The sequence below is a fragment of the Tupaia chinensis genome, unplaced genomic scaffold (assembly GCF_000334495.1).
Source record: "Tupaia chinensis unplaced genomic scaffold, TupChi_1.0 Scaffold000451_2, whole genome shotgun sequence".
NCBI classification, from domain to species: domain Eukaryota; kingdom Metazoa; phylum Chordata; class Mammalia; order Scandentia; family Tupaiidae; genus Tupaia; species Tupaia belangeri.
The window spans coordinates 3,211,218-3,217,816 of NW_006159958.1; the positions used below are offsets into that span (position 1 = coordinate 3,211,218).

At 53.2% G+C, this 6,599-nt stretch overlaps 1 pseudogene; it reads left to right on the forward strand.

The window, feature by feature from the left end:
* Positions 1-6,599, forward strand: part of LOC106735592 (heterogeneous nuclear ribonucleoprotein C-like) — a 59,313-nt pseudogene that overhangs the window by 4,202 nt on the left and 48,512 nt on the right.

The window sequence follows — 6,599 nt, forward strand, 5'->3', positions numbered from 1 at the left end:
CAAAACAAACAAACAAAAAACCAAAACAATAAGACACTGGCATTTGATAGAAAGTGGATATATATGGACAGGTAAATGCTAAGTGAAGCAAGCCAGACTATGAAAGAGAGGCATTGTATGCCCCCACCTACTATTATATATGAATGTCTGCACTCTATGACAGAAACTGAAAGATTGGAAGGTATAAAAGTATGGAGAGCAACTGTGGACACTAGAGACAGTGTGGGAGAGGATGGAAGATGGGGGGAAGGTGGGACGTATGGAATCAAGGGGAAAAAGAAGAAAAACATTCAAGGGACACAAAAATGTGTTGATGATAATGTGCATTATAATATAGTTCCCTGGACTAATATACAGTGTTTTCACGCCTGGAAAATTCATTTTGTATGCTGTAAAGATATACATTAATTGGATATAAACACAAAATAACAAGATAAAATAAATAAAAATGAAATAAAAATAAAAGATCAGTGGTCGCCGGAGTCAGGGGACAGAGGGAGGAATCCGTGGAATACAGGCATTTTTATGACGGTCGCACTATTCTGTATGGTATTACAATAGCGGAAACATGTCATTATATATTTGTCTGAACTCAGACTATACAAGACCAAGAGTGAACCCAAAAGTAAACTGGGGACTTACAAATATACTGTTCTGGGGGGATATGTCGATACTGGGGGAAGCGGTGCCTTTGTGGGAACAAGGGGTCTATGAAGATTGTACTTTGCACTCAGTGTTGCTGTGAACCTAAAATTGGCCTAAAAATAATCTATTTAAAAACAAAACAAAACTCATTGCATTGTCTTATCCAGCCTCACCAAGCTCAGTCCGCTGGACATCAGACAGTCAGGTACAAAATCAGACACAACCATGTGGACTGCAATTAGGTTGAAAGGATAATGATCCCAATTAAATATAGCAGGCTTTGCTGGTGCAGCAGGGTACCCAGGTGAAGGAACAGGGCAGGCAGATGTTCCAGGCATGAGAACCAGCATGTGTAAAATCACTTGACATACTGGGGAAGTGGAGGAAGTTCTGAGAGCAGAGAGCAGCTGCTTTTTGCAGAAAGAAGTCATGGGGTGGGGGGACCAGCAGATGGTGTAACGGTTATGTCACTGGACTCCCATGTAGTCGACTGTGGTTCAAGTCCCAGACCTGGTGGTTTAAAACTCACACAGGGAGTGTGTGCTCAAAATCCTGAGAGGAGAATGGAGGAGAGGGATTGTGGTGTGGCCATCCCTCCTGGGAGTGATTTCTTATTTTCTGTCTCTCTGTCTCTTTCTGGTTCTCCAGTGAGCACATGAATCCTACAGCAAAAATCCCTCTTAAAGAAAAAAAAAGTCACAGGAGGTGAGCAAGAGGACTCTTGTCATAAATGCATTGCCATGAGATCCAGGGATTGACTGTAGGGTCTAGGCTTTCTGAGGCTCCTCTGAGCCACGGCATGTGCACAGCGTCACCTGGCGGTAGAATGAGGGACTATGGTCAGCTGCAGGGGCACAGAAGGCTGGGAAGCTGTGTTGGGTAGGATGGGGTTGTGTCCAAGAGCACCTCCCAGAACCCGGGAAGAAATCAGGAGGTCCTTAAACGTGGATACACTAAAATGACATATTTCGTCACTTGCCTCTAATGGGAATTCAGCATTTCCTTTCATTTTGCATGTAGGTATCTTACGCTGTGTTCACATCACATTTCAAACATCTCAGAATCTCAATTTCACTTATCAGCACTTTGAAATTACAGTGGGTATTAGGCAGCTGCTACACCGTGTTGTTGACTGTGTTAAGAAGCCCACATAATGCCACATCACGGACCTCTTTTGGTATTTTGATTATTATAATTTCAATCTTATTGGTTTTTTTTTCTTTTTTTTAGAGGTTTTTGCTATAGGGCGCGTGTGCTCTCCAGACAGACAGAGAGAGACAGAGAGACAAAAAGCAAGAAGTCATACCCAGGGGGATATGGCCACGCCACAATCCCTTCTCCTCTAGGGATCTTGGGTGCACACGCACATGCACCTGGCGTGAGTTTAAGCCACCAGGTCTGGAACTCGAACCGCGGTCGACTACATCAGAGTCCAGTGACATAGCCATTGCGCTAACTGCTGGTTACACTAACTGCTGGGTACACTAACTGCTGGTCCCTTATTGGTTTTGTAATACCTGCAGACCTGCTCAGACTGCCAACGATGTCTTTGGCATATTTATACACAAAAATATGCACACAGGCATGCAGGCCTGCCTGCAAACATGCACACGTGCACACCTGAATGGAGCACACATATGTATGCACATGCATGGTTGAGGACCCCTCTGGAGGGGAGTGGCGACACCAGTTTGTGCTAAGTTTGTGGCAGCACACATGATAACTTATCTTGCAGATCTAAATACCTGAGAAAGAAAGGGACACTGGTATTAATTAGCCTGCAACAGGCCTAGCACACCAGGGCCAGGCTCCCCTGTGTTGAAGGCTTGCAGGACATGGAGGTGGTGTTGGTTTGCATCTCGTTTCTTCCGTGGGAGGCCGGCGGGCTACCTGACTCACCTAATTCACCCTCCTTCCACTATCATCCTCCTCTTAGAAATTCAAAACCGAGGCCCAGACAGGTTATATATTTTGCCCAGGGCCATGCAGGGAGTCCAGCTGTGGATGATAAGGGGCAGGGATCGGAGCAGAGCCAGACACTTAGTCTTTCTGAGCCTCAGTGTACTTGTCTGCTTTCAGGAGGTGAGTTAGCAGCTGAGTTAGCAGAGCGGACACTCAGTTTTGGACTCTCTCCTGCCTAATCCCACCGTGACTCCCCATTGCCCACAGCCTCAACTACAGGTTTCACTGTCCGGCATTCTGACTCCTCGGGTACTGTGGCATCCTGGCCCATCGCTCCCTATCCACTCCCCACGCTCCAGTCATCTAGGCCTCTAGGCCCTTCTAGCTTCCCCCAAGCTCGGTTACATCTCCAAACCTCTGGAGTTCCCAGGGAACTGCTCATCCTGCGATGCTCAGCTCTGCCTGCCCACACAGGGCTGGCACCTCCCTGCTCTGTGTCCCACTGCCTGCACACTGTCCTGCAAGGAAGCCCTTCTTGGGACTTAGACAGACACATACCATCTCTGAGCACCTAGCACCAGGCACGGCAGAAAGTGACAAACGCACATTTGTCACATGTGTGTGCACTTCCGCTACCTGCGTGTGAACGGCATGAGGGAAAACCATAGGTTCTTGCTTTCAGAGATTACTGAACTGTCCAGATCAGAGCTCGAACTCAGGGAGGAGCAGGGAAGGGTGTTGGTGGGGCAGCAGCTGGGGTCCAGGTCCCTCTCTGCATGCTCCTTGTTTCAACACAGGTGCCTGCGCGTCTCTCCTGGGGCTCAGGACACAGAGACTGGCTCACTCCTGGCCCTATAAGTCAGTGGAGGGCCAGGCCTCATCCTATAGGTCAGTGTAGGGCCAGGCCACATCCTATAGGTCAGTACAGAGCCTGCGCGTCTCTCCTGGGGCTCAGGACACAGAGACTGGCTCACTCCTGGCCCTATAAGTCAGTGGAGGGCCAGGCCTCGTCCTATAGGTCAGTGGAGGGCCAGGCCTCATCCTATAGGTCAGTGTAGGGCCAGGCCACATCCTATAGGTCAGTACAGAACCAGGTCTTATCCTATAGGCCAGTGTAGGACCAGGCCTCATCCTATAGGTCAGTGGAGGGCCAGGCCTCATCCTATAGGTCAGTGTAGGGCCAGGCCACATCCTATAGGTCAGTACAGAACCAGGTCTTATCCTATAGGCCAGTGTAGGACCAGGCCTCATCCTATAGGTCAGTGCAGAGCCAGGTCTCGCCCTATAGGTCAGTGCAGGGCCAGGCCTCATCCTATAGGTCAGTGCAGGGTCAGGCATTGTCCTATAGGCCAGTGCAGGGTCAGGCTTCATCCTATCGGCCAGTGCAGGGTCAGGTGTCGTCCTGTAGGTCAGTGCAGGGCCAGGCCTCATCCTAAAGCCAGGCCTCATCCTATAGGTCAGTGCAGGGCCAGGTGTTGTCCTATAGGCCAGTGCAGGGCCAAGCGTCATCCTATAGGTCAGTGCAGGGTCAGGCTTCATCCTATACGCCAGTGTAGGGCCAGGCCTCATCCTATAGGCCAGTGCAGGGTCAGGTTTCATCCTATAGGCCAGTGCAGGGCTAGGCATTGTCCTATAGGCCAGTGTAAGGCCAGGCTTCGTCCTGTAGGCCAGTGCAGGGCCAGGCCTCATCTTAAAGGTCAGTGCAGGGCCAGGCCTCATCTCGAAGGTCAGTGCAGGGCCAGGCTTCATCTCGAAGGTCAGTAGAGGGCCAGGCCTCATCCTCTTCTCTGTCCATTTATCAAGTCGGAAGTCCAAGGCTGGCCCAGCCCATCTGGGGCCAAGGTTTATGTGCCCGTCCTCTCTGCCCCGACCACTCTGACCCTGCGAAGCATGCCAGGAAGGGTGGGGACAGGAAGGGGACAGTAGGACTTCTGTCTGCACTCGTTACTGTCAGCCTGGTCAGGATTTATGCCTTGAAACTCCCACCCTGGGACCTGGTCACCAGGCTGAGCTATGCCCTTTAGGGGACCCAGAGGAGCCTGAGGACCAGGATCTGGGAACGGGGGTAGCAAGGGGAGCAGAGGGTGTTCTGCCAGGCTGAGCTATGCCCTTTAGGGGACCCAGTGGAGCCTGAGGACCAGGATCTGGGAATGGGGGTAGCAGGGGGGAGCAGAGGGTGTTCTAAGACACGAGCTTGGCTGCATGTTGGGTCCAAAGTGGAGACTGTTAGGGGCTTTATCCAGCTGAGGGATCTCTGGGACAACTACCTTCCTGGCCTCAGTTTCCACAACTGTGAATGGGCTTAATCTCAGCCACCTCTAGGGTCCCTTAGCTGCTGGGTGTCCACCGGACTGCAGCTGATGTCCCAGCTGCAGTGCAGATGGGAATAAAGTCTCCTTCCTCTCCACATGGGCTTTGCTGGGCTGTCCCCTGTACACTGTCTTGCTCAGGGCTCAGGTGGGCAGGAGGTAGGGGAAGGTGGTTTGCTGGGCAGCCAGCTGAGTCCAGGAGCCACAGAAAGGGCTGGGAGTGGAAAGAGAATCAGCCAGAGCCAGATCAGGGCATGCCCGGAGGATGGCACTGCCAAGTGGCCCCAGGTGCTCACTTAGAAGTCTGGGGTGGCCCAACTCCTTTCTCAGGCCTGCACCCAACCATTGGCGAATCCTGCACAGCCACAGATGTTCCAGAAGCAACCCCTTCTCCTGCCTCGACTGCTGCCAGCCTGGTTCCAGCCCCAACATCCCTCGCCCGCATCACTGCCGTCACCCCCCTCAGTCACTTCTGTCTCCTCCCTTCTCGGCGCCCCTTTCTCCTCACCCCTGCCTGAGCAATGACTATAAATGGCTCCCCTGTTTTCAACTTCCCCACACTCCGTGGTCTCACTGCAAATTTGAATGACTTGCTATGGCTTTTAAGACCCAGGAAATTCTGGCTCTGCCCACCTCCCCGCCCCCTCTCTTTCCCAGGCTCCTGCCGCATCCACTACAGTGGTGTGCAACTCGCTGCGTGTGCTCTGTCAGCACACTCCCACCACAGAACCTTTGCACGTGCCACTCACACTGCCTGAACACATCGCTTCCTGGTACCCATAAATGCTGCCCCCTCACCTCCACAGATCTTCTCTCAAACGTCCCCTGGGACAGTGTTTGGTCAGCTGGCCTTCCCTCACCAACACGTCCACAGTGACTCCCCACTCCCCCACCTCTCCCCTGTCTTCTTACCCTGCTATGTCTTCATTCCAGGCACTTTGCCTTGTTGACATTATGTATTGGTTTAGTTGTGTGATTACTGCCTGGGGGGCTCTGTGGCACGCTGGGGAAGCCTGGATGTCTACAGGGGACTTGCAGCAAGTCCTGGTTCTGCTCTAAGCCTCAGTTTCCCCAGCTGCTAAGGTCTGGGCTGGTGATTTCTCAAGGCTGCAAATAAGATGTGTGTAATTCTGAGCCTCTGGCTTTGTCCTGCAGGAAGGGTTGCCATGGAAACAGACAAAAGGCTCCAGCAGAGGGAGCTTCCACCTCCCTTTGTTAGAGCCGGGGCTGCTTCTGGGGCCACTGCCTGGTTTCTGGAAAGACGCTGCCCTAGGTCTGCGCTGGTCGAGGGCCCAGTGGGCAAGAGCCCCCAGCTCGCGTCTGCTCCCCCAGGTTTGCGAGGCAGGCGTTGAAAGCGCAGCGTGCGCAGGTACCGGGTTAGAGGTGAGGTCGCCTGTCCTCAGCCCACTGGCTTCAGGCAGGTCCCCCGCCGCCCTGCCGCTCCCAGCGCTGCTTCTCAGCTCCGTGCTGAGCCCACTGGGCTCCCACGCCCGTGGGGCACAATGCAGGCTCCCTTCCTGGCTAGGTGATGCGGGAAGGGAGGAACCACCTGCCGAGCACAGCTACGAGGTGGAGAGGCCAATCCCCTGCCCACGCCTCCCCAGGTCAGAGCTGCAGCCCAAATGTCCACGACCCCAGGGCCCGAGGTGTGGCCGCCCTCGGAGGCTAAACGTGTCCTCGGGCCAGTCCCCTCCAGCAGGTGACGCAGCTCAGCCCGTCAGGGAGCCAGGCAGCCCCGCTGCC